This window comes from Danio rerio, chromosome 8 (genome assembly GCF_052040795.2).
Source record: "Danio rerio strain M-AB ecotype USA chromosome 8, GRCz13ab, whole genome shotgun sequence".
NCBI lineage: Eukaryota > Metazoa > Chordata > Actinopteri > Cypriniformes > Danionidae > Danio > Danio rerio.
In genome coordinates, this window is record NC_141028.1 from 3,167,501 (window position 1) to 3,184,998 (window position 17,498).

The following is a 17,498-nucleotide window of genomic DNA, read 5'->3' on the forward strand; positions in this document are numbered from 1 at the left end:
TTGTTAAAGTTATAGTTCACCCTGAAATTTAATTTTACTGACCCTCAAGTGTTTCCAAACCTTTGAATTCCTTTCTTCTGTTGAACACTAAAAGAAGATATTTTGAGCAATGCTGAAAACTGGTAACATTCCTCAAAATATATTCTTTAATGTTTATCAGAAGAATGAAAATCATAAAGTGTTAAAACAAGGGTGAGTAAATGATGACCGAATTTTAATTTTTGTGTGAACTGTCCCTTTAAGAGAGTACACGGTTATTTCTACTGGAAAGCGAGACAGAAATACAGAGTGGGAAGTTGAGTTTTGCCTTTATTAGTCATAGTACGTTACTCCAATTTTAAATAAGCTGGTTTAGGGATGAACTGTTTATAAGCTTTGAGTTAAACATGCTACCTGTAGAAAACTAAAATACAGTGTGTCAGACATGCACACCACAATCACTGCACTCCTTAAAGAGACAGTTCACTCCAAAATAAAATTGTCATCATTTACTGGTGTCTTTCTTCTGTTAAACACAAAGGAAGATACACTGACGAATGCTGAAAAGATAACAGCCATTGGCTTCCATAGTATTGTTTAGATTCTACTATGGATGTTAATGTCTGTTTTCCCTCCTCAACATTCTTCACAATATCTTCTTTTGTGTTCAACAGAAGGTAACTGAGCAAAATTGGGTTTAATGTTATATATAAATGTGAAATCTGCATTCATCAGACATTTTTATAAGTGTTTCTGCTCATTTTTCTGCTCATTATGTGCTATTACGGTCCTGGTTATCAGATCACGAGAGAAAGATATTGCTTTGCCTTAATTTTCACATTTAATCCATCTCAGCATTGCACTGTGCCGTTACTGAATACTGAAGAATTGATTTTTTTTTTATCTGACTATAGATGTCAACATTTGTTTTTCCACCTCAACATTCTTCAGAATATCTTCTTTTGTGTTCAACAGAAGACATTGATAAAGGTTTTGAACCAGTAAATGAAATGTATATTTTTGGGTGAACTGCCCCTTTAACTGTGCAAAATTGGGTTAAAAATGTATTTAAAATGTGAAATCTGCATTCATCAGACATTTTTATAATTCTTTATGCTCATTTTGTGCTAGTACGGTCCTGGTTATCAGATCACGAGAGAAAGATATTGCTTTGCCTGAAGTTTCACATTTAATCCATCTCAGCATTGCACTGTGCCGTTGCATTTCACCCTGTGCTCAGATTTAATGCTTGTTAAAGTTATAGTTCACCCTAAAATTTAACTTTATTGACCATCAAGTGTTTCCAAACCTCAGAGTTTTTTTCTTCTGTTGAACACTAAAGAAGATATTTTGAAGAATGCTGAAAACCGCTAACCTAATTTACTCTAATTAAGCTGGTTTAGGCATCAATTGTTTATAAGTTTTGAGTTAAAAATGTTCCTTGTAAAAAATCTGACATGTGCACACCACACTTTTACCACTTTACAATCACTGCACTGCTAAATGGACAGTTCACCCAAAAATATAATTCTGTCTTCATTTACTAGTGTGTTTCTTCTGTTGAACACTAAAAAGGATATTTTGAAAAATGCAGAAAACTATTATCCATTGACTATCTTTTTTAAAACAGGTTTGAAACCAGTAAAGAGTGAGTAAATGATGTCTTCGGGTGAACTGTCCCTTTAAGAATGAATGAATATGTGAGACAGAAATACAGAGTGGGAAATTAAGTTTTGCATTCATTAGTCTCTAATTTACTCTAATTGTAAATAAGCTGGTTTAGGGATAAACTGTTTATAAACTTTGAGTTAAAAATTTTCCCTGTAGCAGAAATAGTTTGTCAGACATGGACACCACACTTAAACCATTTTACAATCACTGCACTGCTTAAAGGGACAGTTTACCCAAAAATACAATGCTCTCATCATTTACTTGTCTTTCTTCTGTTGAACACCAGGATTTTGTGTTTTATCCTGCTATGGATGTCAACATCTGTTTTTCCTGCTCAACATTCTTCAGAATATCTTCTTTTGTGTTCAACAGAGGAAAGACATTGATAAAGGTTTTAATCCACTTGTGAGTGAATGAAATATATATTTTTTTGGGAGAACTGCCCCTTTAACTGTGCATAATTGGGTTTAAAAATAATATACCGTAAAATCTGCATTCATCATGCATCTTTATAATTTTTTATGCTCATTTTACATGTTTTTTCTGCTAGTACGGTTACGAGAGACGAAGATATTGCTTTGCCTGAAGTTTCACATTTAATCCATCTCAGCATTGCACTGTGCCGTTGCATTTCACCCTGTGCTCAGATTTATTTAAGGTACAGTTCACCCAAAATTGCAATTTTACTGACCTTTGAGTGTTTCCAGACCTTTACTAAGTTAAAAAAAGTTATTTTGGAAAATGTTGGAAACCTGTAGCCATTGACTTTCTTAGTAGAAAAACAAATACAATGGCAGTCAATGGTTACCGGTTTTCAGCATTCTTCAAAATATCTTCTTTTAGTGTTCAACAGAAGAATGATACAAGTAAAGGGAGAGTAAATGATGAACGATTTTTCATTTTTGTGTGAACTGTCCCTTTAAGAGAATATATGGTTGTTTCTACTGGAGAGCGAGACACAAATACAGAGTGGGAAATTTAGTTTTGCCATTATTAGTCACTAATTTACTCTAATTGTAAATCAGCTGGTTTAGGGATAAACTGTTTATAAACTTTGAGTTAAAAATGTTTCTTGTAAAAAATCTGACATGTGCACACCACACTTATACCACTTTACAATCACTGCACTTCTTAAAGGGACAGCTCACCTCAAAATAAAACTCATCATTTACTAGTGTCTTCTGTTGAACCCAAAGAAATTATTTTGTTTAATCCTGCTATGGATGTCAAGGTTTTTTTCCTCATCAACATTCTTCACAATATCTTCTTTTGTGTTCAACAGAAGACATTGATAAAGGTTTTGAACCACTTGTAAGTAAATGAAATGTATATTTTTGGGTGAACTGCTTCTTTAACTGTGCAAAATTGGGTTTAAAATAATATAATGTGAAATCTGCATTCATCAGACATATTTATAATTCCTTATGCTCATTTTACATGTTTTTTCTGCTAGCACGGTCCTGGTTATCAGATTAAGAGAGACTAAGATATTGCTTTGCCTGAAGTTTCACATTTAATCCATCTCAGCATTGCACTGTGCCGTTGCATTTCCCCCTGTGCTCAGATTTTATGTATATTAAAGTTATAGTTCATCCAGAAATGAATTTACACACCCTTAAGTGATTCCAAACCTTTATGAGTGTCTATCTTCTGTTAAACTCGATAAGAAGTTATTTTGAAGAATGCTGATAACCTGTAACAATTGACTTCTATAGTAGGAAAAACAAATACTATGGAAGTCAATGGTTACCGGTTTGCAACATTCTTCAAAGTATCTTCTTTCATGTTCAACAGATGAAAGAAACTCTGGAGAAACAGGATGGGAGAGTAAATGATAACTTTTTGTTTTTGTTTTTTGGTGAACTATAACTTTAATCATGCACTATTGTGATGGAAAACCCCATCAAACATCTACTAACCTTCAATGGAGTGACTGAGAGGAGTTATGTTGGGTTATTCTGTTTTAATGGGTCATCTGTTATTTCCTTTCTCTGGTTTATATATGAGGGTAGCTTTATATTATCTACCAGAAACATTGTACTGTTGTTTCTGAGTTTGAAACTCACTGTTCACACATTGTCGTCCTGTTCAAGGGATTTTGTCTGATGAATGTGACAGATGTGAATAAAATAAAAGGTTTTAATTTGTGAATGTTTTGAGATGTTTACATTACTCACAGTATTATGCTGCAATAATACTTTTCTTAAAAGTTTTAGTCTTGTTTATAGTCCAAATACCTAAACATTCTGATATCAAGAAGCATTTTTAGACAAATAATAAAACTATTGTTTTGTTTTTAGACAAAAGACATAATTGAGTGAGTTTTTACTTAAAATAAGAAAAACAATCTTGTTTATGGTTTAAAGTGCACCAATTAAAGACCTTTTCTGAGCCTTAATTTTGTGTAAAGGCTGTGAAAACAAATGGGTTTCAATTAGTATTTTTAAGTATTAAATGCAATATAATAGCAAGTCATTATTTTTGTTAAAAATTGGCATTCTTGACATTTTAAATGTTTTAATTTTCTAATAATTAAAAATAAATTACATTTTAGATTTTGCAGCTTTTTGTTTATGAATAAAACACAAAAATGCTGGGTTATATTAAATGAATGTTGCGTCAAATATGGACAAACCCAACAGTTTGGTTAAAAAATATCATATACATTTATAATTGAATAAACTAATTCTTATTTAATACTTTAGTCTTGTTTATAGTCCAAATACCTAAAAATTCTGAAATCAAGTAGCATTTTTAGACAAATAACAAAAAATATTGTTTGTTTTTAGACATTATGGGCTCTATTTTGATTTTTGATGTCAGAGGAGAATGGCCAGACTGGTTCCAGCTGATAGAAAGGCAAAAGTAACTCAAATAAGCACTCGCTACAACCGAGCTCTGCAGAAAAGCATCTCTGAATACACAACACGTCCAACCTTGAGGCGGATGGGCTACAGCAGCAGAAGACCACACCGGGTGCCGCTCCTGTCAGAACAGGAAACTGAGGCTACCCAAGTCTTGTTGCTGACCTTGTACACCCCTTTCTGACCACAGTGTACCCATCTTCTGATAAGTGCTTCCAGCAGGATAACGCTCCATGTCATAAAGCACGAATCATCTCAGACTGGTTTCTTGAACATGACAATGAGTTCACTGTACTCAAATGGCCTCCACAGTCACTAGATCTCAATCCAATAGAGCACCTTTGGGATGTGGTGGCTATACCACGACGGATTAAGGCAGTTCTGGAGGCAAAAGGGGGTCCAATCCAGTACTAGTAAGGTGTACCTAATAAAGTGGCCGGTGAGTGTATATTTTAAGTATTAAATTAGATATAACAGCAAGTCATTCTTTTTATTAATAATTTGCATTAGAGACTTTTTTAAGGTCTTTATTTTCTAATAATTAAAATTTTATTACATTTTACATGTAAAACACGTTGTGTTAACTTAATGTTGCGTCAAATATGGACAAACAACAGTTTGGTTAAAGAAAATGCTATTTAAATTGAATCAAAACAAATTCTCAATGATTTGGTTTGTCCATATTTGACTTAGTATTAGATTAATACAACCCAGCCATTTTTAGAGTACATGTTTACCTTGCAAAATGTAAAAAATAAAAATAACATATTCAATGGTTTTTCTTTTGTGTGAATTTTGTATATGACATTTTTGTAGATGAATTTAAAACGAAATGACAACTTAAGGAAAGCTCTAAGTGTAGTTTTTTATGATTTTGTTTGTATTTTTAGCTGCATTTATCACACGTTAAAATCAAAGTGTTGTTGTACTTACAAACTCAGTCCTCTAGATGGCGGTACAACACACATCTTGAATAGCCGTTAACATGAGGTTTACTGCTGTGACCATAAACTAATTAAGCGTACATTTATCAGTAGTAGAAAAACAGGCAATCTCTTCACCCAAAATATCAGGAAAATGTTCAAGAAAGGCGTTTAGTTGACAAATGAAAGGGTGAAGATCCTCCATTATCATTCTTTCGCTCGTGCACACCTGCGCGCGCGCCCAAGGCTCTCATTAACGGTTGGCGGTAGCAGCTGGTTTGCGCGGGAGAAAATGACGGACGGCTGTTTTCACTCAGGTACGTCGTGTGCTTTGACAATCTGTGGTTTATTATGTAATCAGTTTACTCGTTAAGTCGCAGTAAAGCTTGCAGAGCTCGGGTTGGGGTTGTGGGAAGAATGTTTGTAGTCTGAAAGGGAAAAAATACACGTGAGGGGAAAAAGTTTATCTGTCAGTGCTGAAGCGGCGACGCCCAGTGTTCCCGTTCTGGCTGGACGAGTGAAAATATTGTTTTGTTTTTTAGAAATAAGTTGGAGTTAGGTGTATTATTCCTTAAAACAAGTTAAATAATCTGGTTTTCGCTTTAAAATAGGGTCACTGATTTTTTCCAGACAGATTAAAGTGTTTCAGTGTTCCCATTCAGGTATATATATATATATATATATATATATATATATATATATATATATATATATATATATATTGTTTTGTTTTCAGAAATAAAATGAAATTAAGTGTATTATTCCTTAAAACAAGTTAGCTTAAACCAGCCTAGGCTGGTTGGCTGGTTTTAGCTGGTCGACCAGGCTGGTTTTAGGAGTTTTGGCCATTTCCAGCCTGGTCTTAGCTGGTCAGGCTGTGAGATGACCAGCTAAAACCAGCTTGACCAGCCTAGCCAGGCTGGGAGCCCAGCCAAAACCAGCTATGTCCAGCTTAAACCAGGCTAGTCAAGCTGGTTTTAGCTGGATTTAGCTGGTCGTTTTCCAGCCTGACCAGCTAAGACCAGGCTGGAAATGGCTGGAAACCAGCCTGGAAATGGCCAAAACCCCTCTAAAACCAGCCTTATTGACCAGCTAAAACCAGCTAACCAGCCTAGGCTGGTTTAAGCTGGATTTTTCAGCAGGAATGGGTTCACAGTTTTTTTTCCAGACAGATAAAAGTGTTTCAGTGTTCCCATTCAGGTTCATGTTTTGTTTTCAGAAATAAAATGAAATTAAGTGTATTATTCCCTAAAACAAGTTAAATAACCAGGTTTTTAACTTTAAAATAAGTTTTTTTCAGACAAATGAAAGTGTTTCAGTTCTAGACAAGTGGTGTTTTTGTTTTCAGAAGTAAATCAAAATTAGGTGGATTTTTCCTGTTTTCAAGTTGAAATAGGTTCACTGTTCTTTCCAGACAAAGAAAAGCATTCCAGTGTTCACATTCAGGTACAAATATTGTTTTGTTTTCAAAATTAAATGGATTTTTCCTTAAAACAAGTTAAATAATCAGGTTTTCGCTTTAAAATAGGTTCATTGTTCCTTTCAGACAGTGGAAAGTGTTCCAGTGTTCCCGTTCAGGTACAAATACTGTTTTTGTTTTCAGAAATAAATTGAAATTAAATGGATTTGTTCTTAAAACAAGCAAAATAATCAGGTTTTCTCTTTGAAATAGGTTCACTGTTTTTTCCAGACAGAGGAAAGCATTCCAGTGTTCCCATTCAGATACAAATATTGTTTTGTTTTCAGAAATAAATCAAAATTAAATGGATTTGTTCTTAAAACAAACAAAATAATTAGGTTTTCGGTTTGAAATCAGTTCACTGTTCTTTCCAGACAAATTAAGGTTGTTTTGTTTTCAGAAATAAATTGAAATTAAGAGCATTTGTTTGTAAAACAAGCAAAATAATCAGGTTTTTTTTTTTTTGTTTTTAAACAAGATTACTGTTTACTGTGAGGAAAAACCCTTATTTTTGACTTATTTCTTAGAAGAAAATACTTTACTAATACTAATAGTGCAATAGTAGAGACCAATCAAATTAAAATGCAACATTCAATTTTCCTTTTATTGTCACTTATTTAACGTTTTCATTAATATTTTAATAAACAGGTGGGGCTTATTGCATGGGCCTGTATAAGATTCTGACGGTTTGATAACCTTGGATAAAAATATCACAGTTTCACAGTATTGTTCAGTTCAGTTCAAGTTGCTTTATTGGCATGACAGTAAAAAACATGACAGTATTGTGGTTACTGCTCTAAAATATATGTCTGGGTAAAAAACAAAAACTTTTTCCTATTTTAAAATATTTTGGAGCAGTAAACATGTCAGGCTAACTACTTAAAATTAATCTATAGGTGCGTTTGACTTCATGCAGCGATACGCAGACTGATAGAAATCTGTCTTAAAGCGGTGCATGCCGGTTAGAAATTTTGTCCGGATTGATCCTGCGCCAATGCCACAGGACTGTCATGTGGCATCAAAGTACCACGACAGCGCTCCGAGATCAGATGACTGAATCAGCCTGTGCAGCATCTGAAGAGCAACTGCAGGAGTTCACCGCATGATAATAACCATGTGTATTTCGGGTTTATTATTGGACAAATTCTGTCTTACAAACTTTAAAAACAAACAATTCACTTTTCATACCTTCTCTATCTTGTACACCTCATGCTTATTAAAAGACTACACATTTTACTGCTGTATCATCTTTTGGTAAATAATTTGTTTATAATGACTAGATTGTTTACACAGGTTTATTTTCAACCTTTTTTATACAGACTATTTACTGCATTTCAGTAAATAACCAAAATATTAACTCAAATAAGTCTTACAGACTTGTAATAATTATCATCATTGATCCTGACATCCATATAAAGGTTTCTTAACAAAGTAAAAAAAATATTGATTAAATATAAAAATATGTGATTATAAAATATTTGTTTTCCTGTCAAGCTGTTTATGCAGAAATGTTAAAAGTGACACTGTTTTTCTGGGAAAATTCTAATTAAACTGTAGCTCATTTATTTTGCTTCTTTTGTTTAATCCTTTTGGATTAAAGTGCTTTTTTATTTAAAGTAATCTTAATTATTGTTTGAGATTTAATCAAAACACCTCATTTTGGGTTTGACACTAATATATATTGGAAAGTTTTATATCTATAAATGTAAAATGTAAACCCGTTTTTAGCATAATCAAACAAGCACTGGAACAGTATTGACATGCCATTCAACATCTATAGCCTAAAGACTGATGTTTCAACTCCTGTCATTTGTGCTTATTGTTTTGTGTTTAATAGGCTTATTCGTGGATATTTATTTCCTTTTTATGTGCCCTCACATTTTCCCCTTATTTCTCATGCGTTTGTTATATAGGCTACTTAAATTAGATTCATAATTCCCTTATTGTTTAAAAATGTTTGTAGAGACTGCATTCTGCTTAATTTGTCCTGTAAGTCTTTTGTCGCTATTGCATTAAATAAATAAATGATCATGCCATGTGTTCGGTCATCATGACCGCAGCAACTTTGAGCCCCGAAGTGTCTGCCTGGCTTGATGGCTTCGTATTCAACTCCACTCCGGCCTGCCCTCCGCTAATCTTGTTGATTGCCGGCTGCAGCCGCTTCATGTCGAACGCAGCTATTGACTTCTGCTGTCTTCATCATTTTCAAAAACACAGATTTCATTACTATTTAAAACGGCATCTTCGGAGATCTTTTCTGCTGGAGATACTGTTGTCCTAAAAAACTTAAAACGTAAAAAAAAATAACTTGCATTTACTGTAGAAACGATATAGCAGAATGTTTTTTTTACTGTATACCTTACAGATTACAGATAGAGATTGCAGTGAAAATTAAATGTCAAATCACTAATTTAATTTTATTGATTGGTTTGACCGGGACGATAGGTTATCACCATAAAATATTTGATTTCTTTTTCCAGTTCTGACACATATTTTGCATGTCGTTTCAATAAGCTGGTTTGCATTTAACTTTCTATTTAAATTTGATTTATTAAATTTTTTAGCTGCCAGAAAATACCCTCCATACAGAAAAACAGCAGGATAAGTAAATGATGACTCAATCTGTGTCATTAATTCAGAATTAGACAGTAAAACAAACACCTTATCTACTCTCAAACACCATCCAGAGCCAGTTTTTCAATGACCTCACTGGTGAGCTAATCCAGTCACTGAGCTCATCTGTTGTCTTTTCAGTGTCACTGCATATTTTTATTATTACTAATGGGTTTTTGCCATTTTCTTCATATTTTGACAGTAGAAAAAAGACAATTAGGGGAAAGGATCTTTTTTTTTTTTTTTTGTGAACCTGTTCCTGTAAGCAGTGAACAAAACAGCACTTAAATGTCAAATGCACAAAATCTGAACTACCAACAAATACTGGATTTTAATAATAAAAAAAAACCTAAATAATCCAGAATCCTCAACAGAATGCACTAGCTATATTTCAGTTAAAACAGCTTGCAGCATACTACTTACACTTATTTATACTACAAAATAATGGAGAATAGTGAATAAGTTTGATTTGGGATCATTTACATACTACTAAATAGTTTTGTGTTGCACCAATAAACTTAAAGGCAACTCTACATTCCAGCTAAATATACATACGTAATCCTCAACCCTTGAATAATTTTAGAAGAGATGACAGGAAGATTAGTTCATGCTAGCTGTGCTTTAATTCTAAGGATGCATCCTTTTAAGACATAAGCTGACTCAAATGACACACTATGCACTCATGCACTATGCACTTACATACTCAACAGTATAGTATATGTATGTAATGTCGTCCCAAAGAAAACACTATTGTTTTTTTAAGCATTTTACGATTGTCAAATCAGTGAAATAAATGACTAAACTATCAAATATAACCTGTCATGAGTATAACCGCATTCAGCATCGGAAGGCGCTATAATCTCCTAGTAGAATTTTTCTTTCACCATTCATAAATAAAAGGTGTGTCCCAAATTGCATACTTATGCACTATTCTACGCCATTTTGTAGTTTAAATAGTGACCGCAGGTTTGCTCACGTAGCGGAAGGGGCGGAGATATTAGGCGCACATGTTGGATAACTTTATTTATTTTAGATGGCGAAAGCGAAATTCTCTTATGAGAGTGATTATAGCGCCTCCCGATGGTGAATGCGGTTCTACTCATGGCAGGTATTTAGTAGTTTGGTCATTTATTTCACTGTTTTTTTTTTACTAAGCGGAAATTTAAACCGTTTCAAAATCATTAGTGTTTCATTTGGGACGTCATTACATACATATACTATCCTGTTGAGTGTGTAAGTGCATTAGTGTATAGTGTGCCATTTGGGACACAGCTAAAGTTATCCAACATGTGCGTCCGATAGCTCCGCCCCTTCCGCTACGTGTGCAAACCTGTGGTCGTTGAGTGCGTGTAGTGTCCATCATTACACACTTCATTTTACCGGCTGAATGAGTGCATCATCCGAGTAATTAAAGGTGCAGTAGGTGATCTTTCACAATGCTAACAGCTTAGCATAAATCTCTGAATCACAGTCCCTCCCCTGCCGTCTAGAGCCACGCCTCCTAGCACAGCAAAAGAACCCTCTCTCATGTGTTAAAAGCGACTAGTGCTTGTCCGGCAGCGAGCAAGCCAAACTGACATGCTATTTCAGAGTGAATATTTAGAGTTGTGTGGTAAACAATATAGGGAGAGACTAGGCGGAATAGCGCTATTTACTTGTGTTTTGTTGTTAAAATAATTAAAATCTACATTATCGATGCTGTTTTTATCATTTCAAATAGAATTAAATGTAGTATGATTGTGTATTTTAAATAGTAAATATAAGCATGTTGTTTTGTAAATATGTGTGTAATGATGATGATGATGGAACACTATTTCATTCATATTTTATTTTTTAAAAACATTATTTGAAACATTATAATAGACACTAGCATTTAATATACTTGGATATGTACATAAAATCTTTTTGTTTTGTAGTTCAAATCAATTACAATAAAACAGCATGTGGTTCAGTTATACATAATAATTGCATTATTTTTAATCAGTTAAGTAAATACATATATTTTTTGTAAATACATTCATAAAAAATAAGGCAGAGTTTAAATTTAAAAGGATTTACTAAGCAGAGATTTAGTCATGCGCATTTTAAAGTGTGGGTCACACTTTACAATAAGGTTGCAATCATTGTAATTAGTAGTGGTGTAACAGATCACAAATCTCACGGTTTGGATCACATCATGGTTTAGTCATGGATTGGACCGTTTTTTGGATCAGCCAAAAAGGGGAGAAAACAAATGTAATTTTCTTTCCATTTATTACAAAAACAGCACTGCAAGACACTTTTGGTTCAAACAGAAATTAGAAGCGGTAATTTAATAAAAAATAAAATGAAGAAATAATCAGCTGAGTACAAATAAATTGTAAAATATTCAGTACTGCGATGCAATACTGTTTCTAATACTGTTGCTGATGACGCTAAATGTAGAAACCTAACATAATTTGTACAACCCATATTTGTTTAATATTTTTATATTTTCAATAAATGATTCAGCGATTCACTCATAAAACTTCATGTTTCATTGCTAGATGATCATTTCTGAAGAATTATTCAGTGGCATATTTTTGATGGCTGGTTGTCGCCACCTATTGGTTAAATAATGTAATTGATGCCTACAACTTTCATTTTTGAGCACCAAGTTAAATGCATATGACGGTGATTTTAATCTTTACCATAAACATCAGTGTTTTTTTCTAAACTGTAAACTGTTCTCCCAGTATTTCTGTGTTATTTGGCAGTTTGTAGCTTCATAACTATCTCAAGACTGAATCTCTTTCTTGATTTTTGCGTTTTCACATGTGAATGCAGCAATTTGAAGGATTAATAAACATATGCAAATCACCATCATTTATAATTGATGTTGCGTGGGTGTTGAGATCCTGATCTTTTAGTGATTAATCGTGCAGCTTACACTGAATGCATTGATTTAGGCTAAACAAGTAGACAGAAAACACCTTTAATAACCTTAAGAAACCCTCCACATCCTGAATAACCCACCACAACTTCTTCCGTCATCATTATATTTTACAGGTAAGTACGGTGGCCGAGACGCACAGCAATTGGACACAACACAAAAACATGATGGACCCTGCTGAGATATGGATGTGTTATTATGTCGTGACTGTTGCACAGTTACTCTTTGAAAGGTAAGTTGTTTTTCGATTATTTTAATATCCTGATTACACGACATAATAACACATCCATATCTCACCATGGTCCGTCATGTTTTTGGTTCCCTTTGAAACATTTCTGATGTGTTACATGGATATTTGCAGGAGAATATGCAACACGTGTGCTGTCAAATTGATGAAGATCGTTTCTTTATTTGCTGGTGTTTTTCGTAATTGCATGTGCTTTCTTAAATTGCAGTGCGTTAAGCTCTCTCGGCCATCATAGGAAAGCCTAAATGCTTTCATACATGTGATTTGAATGACGCGAGAGGTGATCTCTCTGCCATAATACAACATTTAGGATTAATCTACATGTAAAAAAAAAATTATTAATCCGCAGGCCACGTGTGTTCCAAACCGTAAGAATCATGGATCAACTGTGATCTGTTACACCTCTAGTATTTACTAACATGAACTAAGAATGTACACTACTAGTACAACATTTATTAATCAGAATTCAACTTTTACTCATGCATTATTGAAATTGTAAATCAATAACATTAGTTATTGCACCGGGAGTTAAAATACTGCTATAAATGTATTGTTTGACTTTTTTCCTTCATGTTAGTAAACACAATAACTCTTAATGTAAAGTGTTACAGTAAACTGATGCATGTAAAGCAGTGTGGAATGTAGTGTAACTGTGTTGGATGCTCATTCAGATACATTCCACCCTACAAACCAAACGTCGAGTGGTGTTAGTGTGAAAACACACAATTACCTGAAGTGTACTGTACTTAGCATTCTGCTGAGCAAGCATGCCAAAAATGCCACAAAATATATGTAGTGAGTGAAGTATGTGTGCAGACGGGTGAGCGTAAACACAACAGAAAGGCTTTGATGTGTAATGAGCACATGCAGGATAAACACCCAGTACAGCTCAGTGACGCCAGTGTGTGTTAGTGAAACAACTCTTCAAGGGGGAGGAAGTGTTGAAGCATCAGAAGCAGAATACAGATTATTTTCAAATGTGATATGCAAAATGGCAGTGCATTTCTGTATTTAAATTTTGCTTAGTCTCTTCTATATCAAGAGTCACCACAGTGGAATGAACCACCAATTACACTGGCATATGTTCTTTCATTGCAAAATAAGAAAGTAAAATATTTAATTTACATTTGGCATTATCAAACCACACTTTTAATATGTAAATTGCATACAGTACTAATGGTATTTATTGACCTTTCACCATGTCCTAACAACACGTGACGCAGCACAGCGATGCAATAACAGTCTTTTCCATGTTAATATAAGTAGTTTTTTCCATCTGCAATGGCGAAATTTCTATAGAAATGCTTTTTAATTTTTTTTATGACGTCATGATAATGAATTTCGGTAGCAGTCAGTACTGACGTTTAAAAAAAAAAAAAAAAAAAAGCCAATTTCCCGCTAACATTTGAGCACTGTTGAGCACATTCCTAAACAGCACTGATTTGCCATTGTGTTCACATGCTTAACAGAAATGACTGTGATTGGCCGTGAAGCTCATTAGTTTACTAAACTCACCACTGTTTACTGAGTGTAAACACAGATACAGAGACACTGGAGTGTTTTAAAGTTGTGAAGATCAGCTGGTCTGTTTATAAGCTGACATACAAGCGATCCACTGATGAATCGACTGATCTTTACGGCTTTGAAACACTCCAGTGTCCTTGTATCTGTGGTTATGCTCACTATACTGAGTTCAGTGAACTAATGATCTTCACGGCCAATTACAGGGCTCGAAATTAACCTTTTTGCTTGGTAGCACCGGTGCTCCTAACTTTAAAAATTTAGGCGCACCAGCTAAAATTAAGTCGCACCCACCAACTATAAGCACCGTTACTACAAGTTTTATACAAACATATTTATTGTGTTTGAAATCAACACTAATCAAACTAACAAGCAAAAAAAATAATATATATATATGCTTTAAGAAAGGCCACTCAACTGAGACTGCCCTGCTCTCGGTCGTGGAGGATCTCAGACTGGCTAAAGCAGACTCTAAATCATCAGTCCTCATTTTGCTGGACTTGTCAGCTGCTTTTGACACTGTCAACCACCAGATCCTGCTATCTACGCTTGAGTCACTGGGCGTTGCGGGCACTGTTATACTATGGTTCAGATCTTACCTCTCTGACAGGTCATTCAGGGTGTCTTGGAGGGGAGAGGTGTCCAACCTACAGCATCTAAACACTGGGGTACCTCAAGGCTCTGTTCTTGGGCCACTTCTCTTCTCCATCTACACATCATCTCTAGGACCAGTCATCCAGAGACATGGATTCTCCTACCACTGCTATGCTGATGACACCCAGCTATACCTCTCTTTTCATCCTGATGATCCCTCGGTTCCAGCTCGTATCTCAGCCTGCCTGTTGGATATTTCACACTGGATGAAAGATCATCATCTTCAGCTGAACCTCGCAAAAACGGAAATGCTTGTAGTTTCTGCCAACCCGACTCTACACCATAACTTTTCAATCCAGATGGATGGGGCAACCATTACTGCATCCAAAATGGTGAAAAGCCTTGGAGTAACGATTGATGACCAACTAAACTTCTCTGACCACATTTCTAGAACTGCTCGATCGTGCAGATTTGCACTCTATAACATCAGAAAGATCCGACCCTTCTTATCTGAACATGCAGCTCAACTCCTTGTTCAAGCTCTTGTTCTCTCCAAACTGGATTACTGCAACTCTCTACTAGCTGGGCTTCCAGCTAACTCTGTCAAGCCTCTTCAACTGCTCCAGAATGCAGCAGCACGGGTTGTCTTCAATGAACCTAAACGAGCACATGTCACTCCGCTGCTAGTCCGTTTGCACTGGCTGCCAGTTGCTGCTCGCATCAAATTCAAAACTCTGATGTTTGCCTACAAAGTGACTTCTGGCCTAGCACCTTCTTATCTGCACTCACTTCTGCAGATCTATGTGCCCTCCAGAAACTTGCGTTCTGTGAATGAACGTCGCCTCGTGGTTCCATCCCAAAGAGGGAAAAAATCACTTTCGCGAACGCTCACGCTCAATCTGCCCAGTTGGTGGAATGAACTCCCTAACTGCATCAGAACAGCAGAGTCACTCGCTATTTTCAAGAAACGACTAAAAACTCAACTATTTAGTCTCCACTTCACTTCCTAATCTGCAATTCCCTCTTTGAATATCACACTAATTGTACAAAAAAAAAAAAAAAAAAAAAAAAAAAAAAACTACTAACACTTCCCTTCTTAGACTTTACAGACCTGAAACTTGCCTTTAGTACTTATTCATTGTTGCTCTTAGTTGTGTAAATTGCTTCCTTGTCCTCATTTGTAAGTCGCTTTGGATAAAAGCGTCTGCTAAATGACTAAATGTAAATGTAAATATATATATATATATATATATATATATATATATATATATATATGCAAGCGTGAGGAAAATATGTCTCAACGAAATCCCGTTATCAAAAGAAAATACATTTTTATAACATAACTGATCGGTGACCAAAAGATACACGGAGCGCTCACCGGCCCTGCACACACTGCTTCAATGAATCTGTTAACGGTATAACTCTGCTGTTCTCACAAGTGCTGTCAGATATTGCACTGATGCTTTTGACATATACTGCACCTTATTATATGCATACATGTTAATAGCAATACCGTTTTTTTTTTAGGAGTAGCGATGTTAGTTTACTCAGTGCAAGCCTGTTTGCGATGGTGTACGTGGTGTTAAATTTGACATATAGCTGCCAGTTGCACGGCGGACAGCATCTGGCGATTATATGAAGGATTAAACAGAAGCTCTCGTGCTAGATGTGGCAAACAGTTACCTGAAAACTCCATCCCACAGACCTTTCATAGCGGACTTGAAGCCAATGAAAGTTTTCTACTCTTGGAAAAGTGTAGATGGATTAACATTCAGCACATGGTCACTAGTAAGATGTGTCATTATTTATAACTAGATGGTTTCTAAAACTAAATATGTCAGTGTTATCTTCATTCTCATCTTCAGCGCTTTACAGTTTTTCGCAGTAGTAGCTCTCTCTGTCATCCGAAGCCAGAAGGCGCTGAGTGAGTGATTGACAGCTGATATTAACCAATCATTCGCGTTCAGTGCTAGAGCAGTGGTGGGCCAATAAGAAGAGCGCGAAGGCGGGGCAAGCATTACGGACTTGGCTTTGTTTACTGCAGCAAGTTGACATGACAACTGTTTTAAACCATTCCTGAGCGCTGCGTTTCGCATTTCAAGTGCAGACAAGGAGCTTAGAGATGCATTCTGCATGAATGTCTCCCGAATCCGCGTATGTGCTGAACATTTTGCAGTAAAAACTGGTCGCACACAACAATTTTAAGCACTCGCACACATGCTCCCAAAATATTTTGAGGTCGCATAGATAAAATTTCGGGCGCATATGCGACCAAAATGGTCGCAATTTCGAGCCCTGAATTAGTCATTTCTGTTGAGCACATGAAAACAACGGCAAATCAGTGCTGTTTAAGAACGTTCTCAACAGTGCTCAAATGATAGGGGGAAATGGACGTTTCTAAAATTTCAGCACCAATTGGTATCGAATTCCAGTATCGTGACAACACTACGTCATATACTACTATGACAAAGATCACCTCAGGTACAAATGATGTGCTTTGTTCAGTGTTAAATGCTCCCAATGTGAGTTTAAATACAATTTTACGTGATATTTATTCACTTCCGTTGATTTTTAGATGTTAAAAACAGCTTGTTGTGCTGCTTAATGTTGCAAACTGATATTTTCTTTTTATTTTATTTTATCTTATTATATTAGTTTAAAAATAGAAAAATAACAAATGAAATGTCTTTTTGATGTATCGATACTTTTTAAACAT

At 35.2% G+C, this 17,498-nt stretch overlaps 1 protein-coding gene and 1 long non-coding RNA gene across 9 annotated transcripts in view; both read left to right on the forward strand.

Moving 5' to 3' along the window:
* snap29 (synaptosome associated protein 29) overlaps positions 1–3,801 on the forward strand; it is a 16,968-nt gene extending 13,167 nt beyond the window's left edge. For 3 of the 5 annotated variants that reach the window (XR_015497081.1, XR_015497080.1, XR_015497082.1), the window contains exons 6-7: positions 1–943; positions 2,494–3,801. The exon at positions 1–943 is cut by the window's left edge and continues 1,239 nt beyond it. The gene's annotated coding sequence lies outside the window, so the exon portion shown is untranslated. The other 2 variants (XM_087263349.1, XM_087263350.1) reach the window with 1 other exon arrangement.
* A 1,692-nt stretch (positions 3,802–5,493) lies between these two features.
* On the forward strand, positions 5,494–10,587 carry LOC147842500 (uncharacterized). Of its 4 annotated transcripts, none has more exons than XR_015497487.1 (4): positions 5,494–5,754; positions 6,852–6,883; positions 7,110–7,619; positions 7,677–10,587. It is a non-coding gene; the product is annotated as an uncharacterized LOC147842500 (long non-coding RNA). The 4 variants fall into 4 exon arrangements; XR_015497488.1 differs by having other exon boundaries at positions 5,722–5,754; positions 6,825–6,883; XR_015497485.1 differs by lacking the exon at positions 5,494–5,754 and having other exon boundaries at positions 6,566–6,947; positions 7,092–7,619.
* Positions 10,588–17,498: the final 6,911 nt, after the last annotated feature.